The 20,403-nt window shown below is 40.0% G+C and overlaps 3 non-coding genes across 3 annotated transcripts; all 3 read left to right on the top strand.

Annotated features, from left to right (window-relative positions):
* Positions 1 to 6,191: 6,191 nt before the first annotated feature.
* trnai-aau (transfer RNA isoleucine (anticodon AAU)) lies at positions 6,192 to 6,265 on the top strand. The gene has a single exon. It is a non-coding gene; the product is annotated as a tRNA-Ile (tRNA).
* A 1,452-nt stretch (positions 6,266 to 7,717) lies between these two features.
* On the top strand, positions 7,718 to 7,799 carry trnas-aga (transfer RNA serine (anticodon AGA)). The gene has a single exon. It is a non-coding gene; the product is annotated as a tRNA-Ser (tRNA).
* Positions 7,800 to 19,778: 11,979 nt separating this feature from the next.
* trnag-gcc (transfer RNA glycine (anticodon GCC)) lies at positions 19,779 to 19,849 on the top strand. Its single transcript has one exon. It is a non-coding gene; the product is annotated as a tRNA-Gly (tRNA).
* The last annotated feature ends 554 nt before the right edge of the window (positions 19,850 to 20,403 follow it).

Here is a 20,403-nt window from a genome sequence, read left to right as displayed (position 1 = left end):
CACTACAATAGTTTAAAGAAAAAATACACACCAGTCTTCCATTTCTCCCTAAACATTTTAAGCATGAAATTTTTATGAAACGGTACCCAAATATGTGATTGCTGTATAGAATGAATTTTAATTTTTAAAAATTATTTAACACGAAAATTAAGCTGTTTACATCTTCCGCCTGAGAACAGTCACCCGTTGCTACCCAACGCAGAAACACAGCCACTAACTAGCAAAGAGAGGACATTAGCTAGCCAATATGATAAAGAAATAAATAATTATTTTGTTTATTTCTTTTGCACATTTATTTGAACATTTCCATCGATTGTACAAGCACTTGGAAACTGTCCAATCCCTAGTTCATCAAGCATTTACCGGTCTGGTGCCGGTCTGTGTCTTCTAGGATATAATGCCAGCGAACTCTTGTTTTTATGTCCACTATAACTACGCTGGACAAACGTTCCGAGGTCAAATTCTTCCAGCACGGGGGTACCTTTAATGCGGAGACGACGGCACCGAATTTTTTTGGCGCGCCTTCTCTTTAAAGCCCTGGCCAAATATGAAGACAGTACGTACAGTTATAATTCAAACGGAATTAAAAACTACACATCCCAGTTACCACGGTGGTGCTTGTGATCATTGCGTTTAACCAACGAAACAGGGCGAAAAATCAGTCACATGACTTTGGGGCAGAGTTTCGAAAGCTTAACCTATCAGCAACAAAGCGAAATTTACACGATAGACTACCTCAAACTGTCAGTTACACGACTGTGTATGTCGCTTAAGCCACTCCTATTTGGCATTTTAGTTATGGAGGCGAGAAGACGCCCCCCCCCCCCCCTCTCTGGGTGTCTGATTTGCCGCCATCTTTAACTGTTCGGTGTCCGAATCGGAGTAGCTACGCGTACGAAATAAAGTTAATCCCAACTACAAAACATATATTTTTGTGGTAAGAGGGTGCAAAACATCAGTATTTACTGCTATTAATTACTGTACGATTTATAGTTGAAATCTGAGCCTAGATATAAAGTTAGATATAAAGTTAAAATCTCGACAAAGCAATGTAGGAAATACAGAGAAAATAAATCCTTTCTGACATCTAAAATCAGTTTCGATCAAGGTCTCTAAAACGAACAAGAAAAAGAGGATTTTCGGAGGGCAATTACGCTGTGTTTATATAGAATAACTGATTTATGAGCAATCTAATTTCTTGTTCGTTTAAAACAGTGAAATGTAGGCTGCAAAAGATCGCACCAGAAACAGCACTCTCTCTGCCTGTCATAGACGTTCAGGAAAGGCTGATTGAAGTCATGTCAAGTACAATAATTCGGTGATCAATAATAACAGTTGTAGGACAGTATATAAGGAGGATAAGGATTTTGAAGTTGACTCGAAATCTGATAGGTAACCAGTGCAAGGACTTGAAAACAGGTGTAATGCATCCCTGATAGGATTCTTGCTGTCATATTCTGAACATATTGAAGATTGCTCAGTGTGGATTTAATTTCCCCAGTGAACAGGATGTGCATTTATAAATTCTAGAAAAAAAGCCTTTCTTGATTTCTCTAGTTCCCTTTAAAATAAACTATTATTCCACAATGCAGAGTATTACATGGCCAGTATTTACACATGATATTTGTGATTTAAAGAAATTAACACAAGCAGCTTTTGGAGATTTAAGTGTTGGCTGAGTTATTGCAGGATAAAAGACTAGAGATGTTGGCAAGAAGAAGATAATTTGGGGAAAGCTGAGGAATACACTTATAACAAGAACACTTCCTAATGGGGTTAGGCATACTTTTGATGAAGATGATGAAGTTAACAGACTATATGTTTACATAGATACTGAAATAAGGATTGTATTTTAGATTATGTGTAGTTGCTGGCATTGAACTGTGTGTTGGATGCACATGAATTGAAGGAATGGGCAAACATAGCTGATGCGGATCCACAGACCCAGCATATTAAGATGTTTATACTTAGAGGCAATTTGTTTAAATAACTAGGTATGGATACTGATGTGCAAGAGAGGTGGAAAGGCTGTTTCCTTAAGCCAGCACTATAAAATATTTTATTCTCAGTGAGATGCTGCCATTTCATCGTGGGTTTCTAACACTGTGTATAGTTCCATCCACACAGTGCCTTTACTTCCATCCATTTCTAATCTCTTTATCCAGTACAGAGGATTTGGAGCCTATCCCAGTAAGCAACGGACACAAGGCAGAATACACTCTGGACATAGCGCCAGTCCGTCACAGGACAGACAGACACAAACACACACACACCAGGGCCAGTTTTCCCATAAACCAATTAACTTACCAGTATGTTTTGGAGTGCGAGAGGGAGTCATATCACACATATGGAGAAAAACCATGTAACCCAGAGAGAACATGTAAACCCCACACACACAGGATGGCAGGAATTGAACCTAGGACCCCAGTGCTGCAAGATAGCAATGCTAACCATTTCGCCACCATTATAAATGGATGGATATCTTAGTTATCTTTCTAGTTCACAGGTTTGCATGCATGATTTACTTTTGAAAGCCACTGAGACATCAGGTACTACTGTTGTATTTATGAAAAAGAAACAAAACAAAAAACATACTAACAACTGTGCCATCCTACTCCTTAGTTAATACATTTTATTATTCATAAACAGTTAACATTGTTAGCAAAATATTTTGAATTATATTTAACCCTATTTTTTCTTTAGTTTTGTATTTAACTTATTATATGATAGTCAGACTTAATGTATATTTGAACAATGAAAATATATTTTTACAAGATGCGGGGGAAAGTGCAACAGCTTATTACAGTGCTAAATTTAATATTATTGATTGCTAATAGTTTATGCTAACACCTAACTTTCTTAATTAGATGTATTTAAAACAGTGAACTAAGTGTAACATACTATTCAGAAATACAATCGAAAATAGTTTTGTGGTGTTTGTATGGATGAAACGTTTCTAAAATGTATAACGTAACAAAATTAAAGACGATTAAAATCTGTAATCTTTCCACTTGTAATGTCATTAAACAGAACAACACGTTTCTGGTTTGTTTTAATTAGTATTAGTTAGTAGTTAGTAGTTTTAATTTAATTAGTATTGCAATTCGCACTGATTCACTTGCGAAGATATGGACTTAAGAATATTCGTGCCTGGTCAAAAAATGGCATTAAGCACTTAAAATTAATATGGTTAATAATAGTAAACTGTAACATGCTGTAACAAGATCGGTTAAACTGCGAAGAAAATGCTTTCAGAGAAAATGTTTCAGGTGTGAAGAACATAGATCTCCAATGCAATTTCAACCAAACCTGTTCCCACACACCCTGCCCCCACTACCATTAGAATATACACAAAGCACTGAAATCTTTCGAGCTAATGATCAGGTGACCCGAGAGAGAGCGAGAGAAACACCAAGGGGTGCGGAACCAGGGAACTATTTACATGGAAAACGGGCGATCTCCCCAGACTGTCCGCCCGTTTCACTGTTACCTGGATACCTCTTTATTTAGAACTCACAAACACTGATTTTTAGTTTCGAAGGATTCAAGTACGGTTTTAGATGAAAGGCAGCGACCTTAATCAAGCCCAAATCATAATTGAACCCATTCAGAGCCTACATTACATTTTATCATTTCATTCTGAGCAGAAGACCCTCACACCTGAAGAAGGCTTGCGTTTTCTCTCTTCTCTTTTAAGCATGTGTACAATGTGTAATACAATTACAATGTGTAATTACAATGCGAATCGTATGAGTGTGGGGGGGAGGTGTCTTTCGCTGGAAATCTCGCCTGCTTCTACTTTACGAGTACAACCCCCTCTCTGCCGGAGTGCTGGCTGTGACGAATTAAACCGGTTTCACAGGTTTCAATCACAGACCATGTGACATGGGAGTCAGGAAACTAACACACAGCGCCACCGGATTTGATAACACTATAAAAACGCTATAAAATAATGTGACTAGGCACAGAACAAGTTTACAGCACAGTACAATAATAAATGCTGACCATGACTTTAGAAGCATAAATTGCCTTACACTCAATTTAAACACAAGCTGTCTTTAGCCCTCTAAGCTGGTTCATACAGAAATGTAGAGATCCAGGCTCAGAACACACAGCTTCATTAGCGAATACATATGCAGGACAACTAGAGAAGACGTTTTACAGAGGATGGATTTTTAGAAACATCCCATCAGTGACATCACTGAAGTCAACTCCTAGGTACGGTAACTGTCGTGTGGATAGTTTCACAAGAATCAGACAAATGTTTAAGCATCGCTTGTTCTAGATAAAACTGCAAAAAAAACAACAACAACCCATAATGTACTTCTTTGCGGCTCTGTTTGCCCAAATCATATATTCACAACGTGAAATCTAGAAAATAATATTACGTAACCAAAATCCGCAATATGAAAACAGAACCTGTGTAATTGTTGATGGATGATGTACTCGTAACATTTTTTCAAGACGAACTACAACATTTAAAAAATGACTTGTATGTACTTGATATCTCTAATCAATCCACGGGTCCCAGCACAAAACGAAACTAAAACGCATACCGTTTCGCGCTTCTTATTAGTTGCTCAAAAGTAATTTGACCGTATGAAATGCATAATATAAACCTAGAAACATATACGTGAGCAGTACTTAAGCACTGTAGTATCGGTGTTAAGACATACCTCTCAAATACTGTAAATCAAGTTAAAAATATCTCAAGACCGATTCTGGTCATAATGAAACCATGTTTCGTGTATGTTTTCTTTAAAGTACCGAGACCAGCCATATACTGTATGTTTATGTTCCAAAATTAATATCGTTTATGGCCTTCACACGCGTTGCAGTATGCTCTTATTCTTTTTATGCTCAGCTACTAAGATTTCCCTTCAGTGGTAAAATTAGATATGAATATTCAATACTTAAACGGGCACAGTTAAGACATTAAATATACATATACATACTGTATACATTACAGTTTTCATATGGTAATATGTTTATGTTCCTAAATCAATCTCTTTTATGAGCATGTGAAAGGCATGGTGAAGCGATTCTCAAAAATTACTGTACTTTGCATGATTGGAAACAAATGCGTGATTGCGAAATGCTGTGGTGTTACTTTTACAAAGATGGTCAATGAAAAAAAAAATGTTGACCAGGGCAATACTTTGAGTTTACACTTACAGCTTGTCCAAGGTCATTCATTATTAATACTATTAGTAATATCTTCGTTAAAGACTTTGATGGGCACAGCTCAAACATGAGAGGTTGAGCTTTATTAGCTCCACCTTGCGGAAATTCCGGATACTATTATTTTGCTTGTCGTATTATAGGAGAATTTACGGTAACTCGCGGTATTTACCGGTAGCTTGCGGTAGACTGCGTACAGCGTACCGCAAAATAATGCGGTATCGCCTGCGGATTTTGAATGGCTGCATCTGTAGGCTGCCAAAAGTCTCCGAAACCAAATTTTGATAGCAGAAAATTCTCACTCGTCCAGAAGTTCCCTTGGGACCCAACATCCAGCACAGAGTGGTAAAAAAACGTCTTTTTTGGAGACCCTTGCAGTGTGCATTGGTGGTTCAGTTGTAGAATTCTCACCTGCCACGTGGGAGGCCCGGGTTCGATTCCCGGCCAATGCAGTGGCTTTTGCAGTTAGCGGCTCCATCACTTGCATCCCCTTTCAACTCGCAACTGAAAACCCACTGAAGCTTAGAAGCTGTGAGCCAGGTCAGTAACCGCATGAGGGTGACCTACAGGGAAAAGCAAAGCTTACAGCTGGAAGCGGTGTTAATGGAGCCAGCGGTGGGACGCTCACCCTGAGGTCTGTGCGGGTCCCAATGCCCCAGTATAGTGACGGAGACGCTGTGTGGTAAAAAGGCGCCGTCTTTTGGATGAGATGTAAATCCGAGGTCATAGCTCTCTGTGCTCATTAAAAGTGACCACCAAAACCTTTGACAAAAGCTCTTGGTAATTGATGGTCTTCAATAATGCTTCTCCTTTAGGTACATTTGAAATCAGCTGAAAAATGCTATGAAATGGGGGGGCACTTCAGGCCAGTGTAGGATTTGGGTTACAAGAACCATTAAACAGCACGAGAAAGCCCGTACACTGAATCGCAGGGCTTTCTATTCAAAGAAGGACAAAAGAAACTTCCCTGAATTCCATTTTTTGCAGCACAGAGAGGACAGCAGGCACGAGGCCTGTTAGCTCAGTTGGTTAGAGCGTGGTGCTAATAACGCCAAGGTCGCGGGTTCGATCCCCGTTCGGGCCAGGCAGTCTCCTCCTCTCTTGTCAAAACCCGTTGCTTTCTTGCTGTGGTGAGATTGGTGGTAATGCAAAGACGCCACATACTGCCGACAGACGAGAGTGTTGCGGGAGAAGAGAGAAGTGATGGAAGATTGAAGAGTGTCCTAGGTGGAGCCAAGATGAAGTGTCACAATTGCCTAGGGGAGGATTTCAAATGTTTAAGATGGTAAAAATAACCGGAAATGATCCCCCAGTCCGGCGCAGTCTGACGTACTTCTGTCATATAAAGTGAAACTAGATGTCGAACTGGAGCCTCACCATTTGCATAAGTGAGGCTCCAGTTATACATCTAGTTTCACTTTAAATGACAAAACTGAAGAGACTTAAAAGAGCTGGAGAGGATTTCTTACAACTTTTGAGCTGGCACAGTTTTCGAAAACGTTTTCTTCACGCTGCACTATACAACACAGACAGCCAAGAGTCTCCAAAACAAAACGAATTGACAGATAGGAGAAAAGTCCCACTCGTCCTAAAGTTCCCAAAATCCAGCACTGAGCGTAAACAAAGTGTTCAAGTAGCGTGGGAATGCAACCCCTAATCCTAGCTGGAGTTTGAGCGTCTGGTTCAGAGTTTGCTCAAGAGTTTACCTTTCACAGATGCGCAAAGATGAATGTTGAGGGTGCACGCTTCAAGGCGCCTTACAGTGCAGGGAGTGATTAGAGACGATTCGTGACGTGTGCTCGTTCCCATATACCGTACGCCCCGGGTTGCAGTGCTAGGATGACGTCCAATACCGCTTCGGCACGTAACGGCATTATATTCAAGTGCAGCACGTGAGGGTTTTATTTTGTTCGTTTTGTTCTGCTCTGCTTTGCTTTGTTTTGCTTTCCATGGCGTTCGTAAGAGCGTCAATAAAAAGGCGATTCCAGCGTCTAACACGAATATAAGAGCTATTTCAAGTGCGGCTTCTAAAATGCTTGTAGACATTTGTATGTTGTTGATTGTTTTTTTGTGTCTAACAAAGTGCCATTTTCCTGTCCGGACGGGGAGACTTTATCATTCCCACATGAAGCAACCCTTAAGTCCTCTGAGGCGTGACTGTCTGCAAGGTTTGTATTTTGGAAAGGTTTTTTTTTTTTAACGGAGAACGACTTTGAAAAAGATTTCCGCCGGCGTCTCGCGATCCGTGTGAGATTGTAGCAAGAACATGGTGCGGCTTCTTAAATGCTTGTGGACATTTGTCTGTTGTTGATTGTTTCTTTGTGTCTAACAAAGTGCCATTTTCCTGTCCGGACGGGGAGACTTTATCATTCCCACATGAAGCCACCCTTAAGTCCTCTGAGGCGTGTCTGTCTGCAAGTCTTGTATTTTGGAAAGGTTTTTTTTTTAATGGAGAACGACTTTGAAAAAGGTTTCCGCCGGCGCCTCGCGATCCATGTGAGATTGTAGCAAGAACGCAGCAACCACAGCGCTTGCTGTAGTCGTGGCCGAGTGGTTAAGGCGATGGACTAGAAATCCATTGGGGTCTCCCTGCGCAGGTTCGAATCCTGCCGACTACGGTGTCCTCCTCACGTCGTCGTGTGTCGGCGCAAGCAAGTGCCTTTCTGCTTTTCCTGGTGGTTTTAAAACGCGAGATCGCTTGTACCCGCTGCCTTGGAAAGAAATGTCTACATGTTTACTTGCACATTGTCTATTGTTTGTTTGTACATTGTCTTGATGCACTGTTTGCACTTTGTCTTGTTTTTGTCTTGTTTTTTACACTTGTTTTACAATCGAGAGACCTTCTGTAAGTAAGAATTCCATTGTACCAGTACCGGTTACATATGGCAATAAAGTTCAAGTTCAAATGCTTCAGCGTCCGCAAACTGCATTTTGCAGCTGGAAGCAGATGGCGACGCTTTTTGCGGTCGCGTGTCTTGTGCCCCATTTCCGGCCTTTAACATCGAATCAATAAAGCTGTTAGAACCGACACCATAGGTGCTTTTCTTACAACTTTCGATCTGACTCAGTTTCGGAATGCAATTCCTGAACACTGCGAGAGACAACCTACAGATGCAGCCATTCAAAATGAGCGGTAAAAACCCGTGGTACAGTAACCAACCCGCAGGGCACCGTAGGGCACCGCGGTAAGTGATTGGTTGGCCAAAATGACCGACAGGGGCACTCGTGGTGCATTGGTTAGTAGTGAAAAGATTTAATCATCTAATATCTTTACTGTGCACATTTCAATCCGCTTAGTTTTGAATATTTATATGGAATTTTACCACTAAAGGGAAATTTTAGTAGCTGAGCATAAAAAGAAGAGGAGCATAACGCATCTGAAGGTCATAAACGATATTAATTTAGGAACATAAACATTACTGTATGTACATAAACTGTACTGTGTATGGCTGGTCTTGATAGTTTAAAGAAAAAATTCACACCAGTCTTCCATTTCTCCCTAAACATTTTAAGCATGAAAGTTTTATGAAACGGTACCCAAATATGTGATTGCTGTATAGAATGAATTTTAATTTTTAAAAATTATTTAACACGAAAATTAAGCTGTTTACATCTTCCGCCTGAGAACAGTCACCCGTTGCTACCCAACGCAGAAACACAGCCACTAACTAGCAAAGAGAGGACATTAGCTAGCCAATATGATAAAGAAATAAATGATTATTTTGTTTATTTCTTTTGCACATTTATTTGAACATTTCCATCGATTGTACAAGCACTTGGAAACTGTCCAATCCCTAGTTCATCAAGCATTTACCGGTCTGGTGCCGGTCTGTGTCTTCTAGGATATAATGCCAGCGAACTCTTGTTTTTATGTCCACTATAACTACGCTGGGCAAACGTTCCGAGGTCAAATTCTTCCAGCACGGGGGTACCTTTAAAGCGGAGACGACGGCACCGAAATTTTTTGGCGCGCCTTCTCTTTAAAGCCCTGGCCAAATATGAAGACAGTACGTACAGTTATAATTCAAACGGAATTAAAAACTACACATCCCAGTTACCATGGTGGTGCATGTGATCATTGCGTTTAACCAACGAAACAGGGCGAAAAATCAGTCACATGACTTTGGGGCAGAGTTTCGAAAGCTTAACCTATCAGCAACAAAGCGAAATTTACACGATAGGCTACCTCAAACTGTCAGTTACACGACTGTGTATGTCGCTTAAGCCACTCCTATTTGGCATTTTAGTTATGGAGGCGAGAAGACGCCCCCCCTCTGGGTGTCTGATTTGCCGCCATCTTTAACTGTTCGGTGTCCGAATCGGAGTAGCTACGCGTACGAAATAAAGTTAATCCCAACTACAAAACATATATTTTTGTGGTAAGAGGGCGCAAAACATCAGTATTTACTGCTATTAATTACTGTACGATTTATAGTTGAAATCTGAGCCTAGATATAAAGTTAGATATAAAGTTAAAATCTCGACAAAGCAATGTAGGAAATACAGAGAAAATAAATCCTTTCTGACATCTAAAATCAGTTTCGATCAAGGTCTCTAAAACGAACAAGAAAAAGAGGATTTTCGGAGGGCAATTACGCTGTGTTTATATAGAATAACTGATTTATGAGCAATCTAATTTCTTGTTCGTTTAAAACAGTGAAATGTCAGCTGCAAAAGATCGCACCAGAAACAGCACTCTCTCTGCCTGTCATAGACGTTCAGGAAAGGCTGAATGAAGTCATGTCAAGTACAATAATTCGGTGATCAATAATAACAGTTGTAGGGCAGTATATAAGGAGGATAAGGATTTTGAAGTTGACTCGAAATCTGATAGGTAACCAGTGCAAGGACTTGAAAACAGGTGTAATGCATCCCTGATAGGATTCTTGCTGTCATATTCTGAACATATTGAAGATTGCTCAGTGTGGATTTAATTTCCCCAGTGAACAGGATGTGCATTTATTAATTCTAGAAAAAAAGCCTTTCTTGATTTCTCTAGTTCCCTTTAAAATAAACTATTATTCCACAATGCAGAGTATTACATGGCCAGTATTTACACATGATATTTGTGATTTAAAGAAATTAACACAAGCAGCTTTTGGAGATTTAAGTGTTGGCTGAGTTATTGCAGGATAAAAGACTAGAGATGTTGGCAAGAAGAAGATAATTTGGGGAAAGCTGAGGAATACACTTATAACAAGAACACTTCCTAATGGGGTTAGGCATACTTTTGATGAAGATGATGAAGTTAACAGACTATATGTTTACATAGATACTGAAATAAGGATTGTATTTTAGATTATGTGTAGTTGCTGGCATTGAACTGTGTGTTGGATGCACATGAATTGAAGGAATGGGCAAACATAGCTGATGCGGATCCACAGAGCCAGCATATTAAGATGTTTATACTTAGAGGCAATTTGTTTAAATAACTAGGTATGGATACTGATGTGCAAGAGAGGTGGAAAGGCTGTTTCCTTAAGCCAGCACTATAAAATATTTTATTCTCAGTGAGATGCTGCCATTTCATCGTGGGTTTCTAACACTGTGTATAGTTCCATCCACACAGTGCCTTTACTTCCATCCATTTCTAATCTCTTTATCCAGTACAGAGGATTTGGAGCCTATCCCAGTAAGCAAGACAGTCCATCACAGGACAGACAGACACAAACACACACACGCCAGGGCCAGTTTTCCCATAAACCAATTAACTTACCAGTATGTTTTGGAGTGCGAGAGGGAGTCATATCACACATATGGAGAAAAACCATCTAACCCAGAGAGAACATGTAAACCCCTCACACACAGGATGGCAGGAATTGAACCTAGGACCCCAGTGCTGCAAGATAGCAATGCTAACCACTTCGCCACCATTATAAATGGATGGATATCTTAGTTATCTTTCTAGTTCACAGGTTTGCATGCATAATTTAATTTTGAAAGCCACTGAGACATCAGGTACTACTGTTGTATTTATGAAAAAGAAACAAAACAAAAAAACATACTAACAACTGAGCCATCCTACTCCTTAGTTAATACATTTTATTATTCATAAACAGTTAACATTGTTAGCAAAATATTTTGAATTATATTTAACCCTATTTTTTCTTTAGTTTTGTATTTAACTTATTATATGATAGTCAGACTTAATGTATATTTGAACAATGAAAATATATTTTTACAAGATGCGGGGGAAAGTGCAACAGCTTATTACAGTGCTAAATTTAATATTATTGATTGCTAATAGTTTATGCTAACACTTAACTTTCTTAATTAGATCTATTTAAAACAGTGAACTAAGTGTAACATACAGATGCAGCCATTCAAAGTGCGCGGTACAGACACCGCGGTACAGATACCGCAGGTATGATGACACGGGATACCGCGGTGCGTGATTGGTTGACCGACAGGGGCACTCATGGTCCATTGGTCTGTCGTAGAAAGACTTACTGTAAACGTCTTTACTGTGCTCGTTGTAGATATTGAATTTTACCACTGAAGGGAAATCTTAGTAGCTGAGCATAAAAAGAATAGGAGCATACTGTAACGCGTGTGAAGGCCATAAACGATATTAATTTTGGAACATAAACATACAGTATATAGCTGGTCTTGGTACTTTCAAGAAAAAAATACACACCAGTATTCCATTTCTCCCTAAACATTGTAAGCTTCGAAGTCTTTAACTAACGTGATACCGGAGTCAACAAGCATACTTTTAGAATTTGATTAAAAGGGAATATAATATGGAATCGCGTATCTCAAGAATTTAATAACGGTATGATTATATCCGTGTACTGCGGCAGGGCTGTGTAGGGCTGTTTCGCCTGCCTGATCATGTGAGCTGTCTTGTAGCCTACTGGTCTAGGTGTGTGCCTACCAACTGGCAGGTTGTGTGTTCGAATCCAGCTGGTGCTGGACTTTTATTTTAACAAACATTTCTTCGAAAAAATAGGTAAGCGATATTATGGACAATCAGTTGACAAATCCATTTCCTTTTTCTGATCACTCGCTTTCTGGCTACACATCTCACCTGTCCTGTTCTTTGTTTTCCTGGTTTGCTGATTATGCCTGCTGCGGTCCATTCCTACCCTCACACCTAAAGAAAACTATTTTAAATTTCTTGGCGCAGTTCATTAACCCTTGTATGTGCTGTCCGCGCCCAAAATGCAATTTTAAGAAAGTCAAAAACCGTGCTCAAATGCAATTTTCAAAGTGCAATGAAATACAATATTGTTGTCGCTGCTGTTCTGGTTGTTTTTATCCCGTAAAGCGTTTTGAGAAGCCACCTTTAAAGGCGATATATGTTGTAGAACCGCTGATTCTTATGGAATGTGTTCCGCAGGAGATTCAAATTTTTATTTATTTTTTAATCGCGTATCTAAGGAAGTCTCAGTATAACTTTGTTCATGAACAAACAGTGGCATGTTACATTGTCATTGTTTTTTTTAACAAGGCTCGCCAGCTAATGTGAATCGAAACCTGTCTTGCTAGCTTTTAAAGTCGTGCATGTGTAAACGACAATTGAAAAAGAGAAAAAAAGACCTGACTGACAAGCCGATACATACTCTTAGAGTTTGATTAATAGGGAATATAATACGAAAAAACCATAAGGGACTTAAAAGCTAAAGGAGATGCTTCATATTGCTTGACTAATTTTAAAAACTAAGTTATAAATGCAGACGCTCCCTCGGTGACGCGCCGGGTGTAAATATCAAAGTATACATTCCCAACAAGAATTGTACCCATCTGTCATGCAAATAAAACACCTTGAATTGAATTGAATTGAGGGAGATAGGGGGACAAATATACTGTAGACAGGCCTCAAGGCAAATAAGATACTTATGGGTACGCAGGCATTCAAGACAGCAACATACAAAACGTTTGCACGTACTGAGTTAAGTTATTACTTGGTTTTCAAAGTGCAATGAAATACAATATTGTTGTTGCTGCTGTTCTGGTTGTTTTTATCCCGTAAAGCGTTTTGAGAAGCCACCTTTAAAGGCGATATATGTTGTAGAACCGCTGATTCTTATGGAATGTGTTCCGCAGGAGATTCAAATTTTTATTTATTTTTTAATCGCGTATCTAAGGAAATCTCAGTATAACTTTGTTCATGAACAAACAGTGGCATGTTACATTGTCATTGTTTTTTTTAACAAGGCTCGCCAGCTAATGTGAATCGAAACCTGTCATGCTAGCTTTTAAAGTCGTGCATGTGTAAACGACAATTGAAATAGAGAAAAAAAGACCTGACTGACAAGATTTAATTAATGCAGATCAGTAAATCAAGGGACAAAACAACTATTGCGCCCGGGTCCTCAATGCGCTTTGACGTGCTAATGCGTTGGTTTAACAGTCCGGGTGTGGCAAGCCCCCAATGTCTCCCGACTTCGGCAAAAGGCACCCGCCTTTCATTGGAAGACAATGAACACACTCTAGCCGTACAGGTGAATATAGCATAAAAGACACCAAGGGATTGGGTGAGCTCCCATCGCAAAAAAAAAAACTGCGAACCTGCACTACAGCGACCATAGTACAGTATGGAGACCAAGACCTTTTACGGGAAGAGACGAGGTGCTTCTGCCGCCCCAGCTTCCAAAGAGCGAAGGGTAAGCAAATACAGCAGACTTCATCTGAAATACGCGATTACAGCGCATATTACAAGGTATTATTGCCGTTTTGAATTTTAAATTCAATTATAATTATTTCTTCGTAGCCTGTTCTTCAAGAAAACACCGCACGGGCGAAACGATCTACCACAAGGACAGTAAAAAAGAAAGCGGTAAGACGGAAAAAAAGAAAAGTTTATTTTGACTTCTGTTCCGCGACTGATGAATACTACTGTGTGACTTTATTTCTTACATGACTTATGTTATTTTGCCACAGGCCGTGGGTCTCTGCTCTCGGCCACTGGCCAGGGTGCCAACCTGTAGAAGCAGCACCTGTATGGAGACATTTCGGCAGCAGCGGGAGCAGTACGATGCATTACTGGGGAGGACTGGGAGGCTAGAGACACTCCTGAAAATGCAGAGGAAGGAGACAGTATGTTCCAGCAGTCAAACAGTTGAGCAGCTGTCTCCTGAAAAGTGCCTCTCCCCGCCGCGCAGGTTGCAATGCCTGGCGGAAGCTCTGCCCCCCGCAGAGCACACACCGCCTCAGGACACTCCATCCCGGCCTCTCAGTTCACCACCGCGCAGGACTCTGTTGATGCTGTCCCCGCCGGCTATCTCCCCCCAGGAAGCACAGCGGAATTCACAGATGCCAGTGGGACGAATAATTCTCCCAGATGTCCAACTGCTACCCATCACCCAGGAGATGGAGGGGGGGTTGTACTTGCAGTGCATCGGCATAGACGGGAAAGCAAGAGCCGACCGCTACGCCGCCCTCGTGTTTCGAAATCTTGTGACTTTTGAAATTTACTGGGGGTGGACCACGTCTGTAAATTTCGATGGGTCCAGAGGCAAAAGTGCCTTGCCTTGCAATCTCCGGGAAACCATTAGTACGATGGTGAATCGGAGATTCTCAACCCTTGCTGCGTACGACTGGAAAAGAATTCGTGATCGGATCAACGAAATGCTTCGTAGGAGGAGGCGGTCTTTTCCTCTTGTCTAACAGTCTGTCCACAAACAAAACATTCCTGTTAGACAAGAGGAATTGAAAAAAAAACAATGTTGTCAATGAAAACCGGTGTGTGTGTCTCTCCCTGCTGGATGTCCCTCTCACAAACTGCTGAATGAATAAAATAATTTTATTGAAAACGAGTTTGTGATTGTCTGGTCTTTAAATTCTGGAGATACGCGATTCCATATTATATTCCCTTTTAATCAAATTCTAAAAGTATGCTTGTTGACTCCGGTATCGCGTTAGTTAAAGACTTCGATGCTTAAAATGTTTAGGGAGAAATGGAATACTGGTGTGTATGTTTTCTTTAAAGTACCGAGACCAGCCATATACTGTATGTTTAAGTTCCAAAATTAATATCGTTTATGGGCTTCACACGCGTTGCAGTATGCTCAGGCACTAAGTAAAAGGAGATGCTTCGTATTGCTTGACTAATTTTAAAAACTAAGTTATAAATGCAGGCGCTGCTCTGGTGCGTCGGCTCCTACACAGTGCCTGTCTGCTGTAAGCGTTACAATATACATACCCAACACTGCTTGTACCCATCTGTCATGCAAATAAAACACCTTGAATTGAATTGAATTGAGGGGAGAAGGGGGGGATACTAAAGCCAATACTGGCTCAATGGGCTTTGACGTGCTAATGCGTTGGTTTAACAGTCCGGGTGTGGCAGGCTTCCAATGTCAACTCGACTCGATTGGAAGACAATGAACGTATTTTAGCCCTAAATGAATTAATAGCAAACATGGTTTACATAAAATACATTTTTCCAAGAAAGTTTATAATAATACGATCTGAGCCTACTTTAAAAATAAAGGAAAAGCATTTTCAGAGAGCAATCACACTGTGTTTATGTAGAAAAAGCGATTAGGTTTATGAGCAATCTAATTACCTAATCGCTTAAAACGCTATATAAAATAAAGTTTATTTAGAGATGAATGATCAGTGTGGTAGTTTAAATAATGTGAGTCAGGACACTAACACAGTGCCACCGGATTTAATAACGCAATAAAAACGCTATAAAATAATGTGACACAGTACAGCACAGTACAATAATACTGACCATGACTTTAGAAGCATAAATTACCTTACACTCAATTTAAACACAAGCTGTCTTTCTGTATGAACCTCTAAGCTGGTTCATACAGAAAATGTAGAAATGCATTAGCCTGATTATGATTAAAAACACATAATTAAACACGCGTTTGCGATTTAAATCAGAACACGATTAAAATCAATATAAATGTTTATATTGTAACGCATACTGTCCAGCCTCCATTTCTCTATAAAAATTTACTGTTGCACACACACACACACAATAGAAGCAGGAACCGCTGTCAGAAGGGAAGATATGTTCAAAATATCGCAAATATCGATCATGTTGCGATATTTTGAAATATAAAAGTCAACTGATTGTCCATAATATCGCTTACCTATTTTTTCGAAGAAATGTTTGTTAAAAGAAAAGTCCAGCACCAGCTGGATTTGAACACACAACCTGCCAGTTGGTAGTCACGCACCTAGACCAGTAGGCTACAAGAGAGCTCGCATGATCAGGCAGGCGAAACAGCCCTACACAGCCCTGCCGCAGTACACGGATGTAATCATACCGTTATTAAATTCTTGAGATACGCGATTCCATATTATATTCCCTTTTAATCAAATTCTAAAAGTATGCTTGTTGACTCCGGTATCACGTTAGTTAAAGACTTCGAAGCTTACAATGTTTAGGGAGAAATGGAATACCGGTGTGTATTTTTCCTTGTGATATTTTAAGCTCTAGTTGAATGATAGGTGTCGCATTTTAAATCATTTTCGTAGCTAGAAATTATGAAACGCCCTGTTAAAAGCAAGGAAGTTTTTATGCCCGTTGAAGTAAAACAAAATGCCTGACAAAGTATGGCTTGGACAGATTCCAAGTGCTTGTACAAATGTGCTAAAGAAATTATACTTTGAGTATACAGCTTGTCCAAAGTCATCCATTATTAATACTATTAGTAATATCTTCAGTAAAGGCTTTGATATTTCTGATAAAGGTAGGTTGTGTACTTTTGTCCAACTGAGCAATCTTGCTTTCATAAAATATACCAACATTTTAATGACTGATGATTAACATGCTGTAATACACAGTTCAAAATTAAAGGCTCAAATGCTGTACATGAGAGGTTAAGCTCCCCCTGGCGGTTTTACAAGGCGACGCCGGATAGTTAACCACGTGACACCACGTTAACTGCGTCATACCGCGTGATACTGTGACACGCCCACCGGGGTATGCCGCGAAATACCTCACGCATTTTGAATGGCTGCATCTGTACTATTCAGAAATACAATCGAAAATAGTTTTGTGGTGTTTGTATGGATGAAACGTTTCTAAAATGTATAACGTAACAAAATTAAAGACGATTAAAATCTGTAATCTTTCCACTTGTAATGTCATTAGACAGAACAACATGTTTCTGGTTTGTTTTAATTAGTATTAGTTAGTAGTTAGTAGTTTTAATTTAATTAGTATTGCAATTCGCACTGATTCCCTTGCGAAGATATGGACTTAAGAATATTCGTGCCTGGTCAAAAAATGGCATTAAGCACTTAAAATTAATATGGTTAATAATAGTAAACTGTAACATGCTGTAACAAGATCGGTTAAACTGCGAAGAAAATGCTTTCAGAGAAAATGTTTCAGGTGTGAAGAACATAGATCTCCAATGCAATTTCAACCAAACCTGTTCCCACACACCCTGCCCCCACTACCATTAGAATATACACAAAGCACTGAAATCTTTCGAGCTAATGATCAGGTGACCCGAGAGAGAGCGAGAGAAACACCAAGGGGTGCGGAACCAGGGAACTATTTACATGGAAAACGGGCGATCTCCCCAGACTGTCCGCCCGTTTCACTGTTACCTGGATACCTCTTTATTTAGAACTCACTAACACTGATTTTTAGTTTAGAAGGATTCAAGTAGGGTTTTAGATGAAAGGCAGCGACCTTAATCAAGCCCAAATCAGAATTGAACCCATTCAGAGCCTACATTACATTTTAGCGTTTCATTCTGAGCAGAAGACCCTCACACCTGAAGAAGGCTTGCGTTTTCTCTCTTCTCTTTTAAGCATGTGTACAATGTGTAATACAATTAGAATGTGTAATTACAATGCGAATCGTATGAGGGTGGGGGGGAGGTGTCTTTCGCTGGAAATCTCGCCTGCTTCTACTTTACGAGCACAACCCCCTCTCTGCCGGAGTGCTGGCTGTGACGAATTAAACCGGTTTCACAGGTTTCAATCACAGACCATGTGACATGGGAGTCAGGAAACTAACACACAGCGCCACCGGATTTGATAACACTATAAAAACGCTATAAAATAATGTGACTAGGCACAGAACAAGTTTACAGCACAGTACAATAATAAATGCTGACCATGACTTTAGAAGCATAAATTGCCTTACACTCAATTTAAACACAAGCTGTCTTTAGCCCTCTAAGCTGGTTCATACAGAAATGTAGAGATCCAGGCTCAGAACACACAGCTTCATTAGCGAATACATATGCAGGACAACTAGAGAAGACGTTTTACAGAGGATGGATTTTTAGAAACATCCCATCAGTGACATCACTGAAGTCAACTCCTAGGTACGGTAACTGTCGTGTGGATAGTTTCACAAGAATCAGACAAAGGTTTAAGCATCGCTTGTTCTAGATAAAACTGCAAAAAAAACAACAACAACCCATAATGTACTTCTTTGCGGCTCTGTTTGCCCAAATCATATATTCACAACGTGAAATCTAGAAAATAATATTACGTAACCAAAATCCGCAATATGGAAACAGAACCTGTGTAATTGTTGATAGATGATGTACTCGTAACATTTTTTCAAGACGAACTACAACATTTAAAAAATGACTTGTATGTACTTGATATCTCTAATCAATCCACGGGTCCCAGCACAAAACGAAACTAAAACGCATACCGTTTCGCGCTTCTTATTAGTTGCTCAAAAGTAATTTGACCGTATGAAATGTATAATATAAACCTAGAATCATATACGTGAGCAGTACTTAAGCACTGTAGTATCGGTGTTAAGACATACCTCTCAAATACTGTAAATCAAGTTAAAAATATCTCAAGACCGATTCTGGTCATAATGAAACCATGTTTCGTGTATGTTTTCTTTAAAGTACCGAGACCAGCCATATACTCTATGTTTATGTTCCAAAATTAATATCGTTTATGGCCTTCACACGCGTTGCAGTATGCTCCTATTCTTTTTATGCTCAGCTACTAAGATTTCCCTTCAGTGGTAAAATCAGATATGAATATTCAATACTTAAACGGGCACAGTTAAGACATTAAATATACATATACATACTGTATACAGTACAGTTTTCATACGGTAATATGTTTATGTTCCTAAATCAATCTCTTTTATGAGCATGTGAAAGGCATGGTGAATCGATTCTCAAAAATTACTGTACTTTGCATGATTGGAAACAAATGCGTGATTGCGAAATGCTGTGGTGTTACTTTTACAAAGACGGTCAATGAAAAAAAGAATGTTGACCAGGGCAATACTTTGAGTTTACACTTACAGCTTGTCCAAGGTCATTCATTATTAATACTATTAGTAATATCTTCGTTAAAGACTTTGATGGCCACAGCTCAAACATGAGAGGTTGAGCTTTATTAGCTCCACCTTGCGGAAATTCCGGATACTATTATTTTGCTTGTCGTATTATAGGAGAATTTACGGTAACTCGCGGTATTTACCGGTAGCTTGCGGTAGACTGCGTACAGCGTACCGCAAAATAATGCGGTATCGCCCGCGCATTTTGAATGGCTGCATCTGTAGGCTGCCAAAAGTCTCCGAAACCAAATTTTGATAGCAGAAAATTCTCACTCGTCCAGAAGTTCCCTTGGGACCCAACATCCAGCACAGAGTGGTAAAAAAGCGTCTTTTTTATAGACCCTTGCAGCGTGCATTGGTGGTTCAGTGGTAGAATTCTCGCCTGCCACGCGGGAGGCCCGGGTTCGATTCCTGGCCAATGCAGTGGCTTTTGCAGCGAGCGGCTCCATCACTTGCATCCCCTTTCAACTCGCAACTGAAAACCCACTGAAGCTTAGAAGCTGTGAGCCAGGTCAGTACCCGGATGAGGATGACCTACAGGGAAAAGCAAAGCTTACAGCTGGAAGCTGTGTTAATGGAGCCAGCGGTGGGACGCTCACCCTGACGTCTGTGCGGGTCCCAATGCCCCAGTATAGTGACGGAGACGCTGTGTGGTAAAAAGGCGCTGTCTTTTGGATGAGATGTAAAACCGAGGTCATAGCTCTCTGTGGTCATTAAAAGTGACCACCAAAACCTTTGACAAAAGCTCTTGGTAATTGATGGTCTTCAATAATGCTTCTCCTTTAGGTACATTTAAATCAGCTGAAAAATGCTGTGAAATGGGGGGGCACTTCAGGCCAGTGTAGGATTTGAATTTGAATTTTTGAAGAACCATTAAACAGCACGAGAAAGCCCGTACACTGAATTGCAGGGCTTTCTATTCAAAGAAGGACAAAAGAAACTTCCCTGAATTCCATTTTTTGCAGCACAGAGAGGAC

The sequence above is a fragment of the Atractosteus spatula genome (genome assembly GCF_055471065.1).
Source record: "Atractosteus spatula isolate fAtrSpa1 chromosome 16 unlocalized genomic scaffold, fAtrSpa1.hap1 SUPER_16_unloc_2, whole genome shotgun sequence".
Classification (NCBI taxonomy): Eukaryota; Metazoa; Chordata; class Actinopteri; order Semionotiformes; family Lepisosteidae; genus Atractosteus; species Atractosteus spatula.
This window is presented reverse-complemented; position numbering and strand designations above follow the sequence as displayed.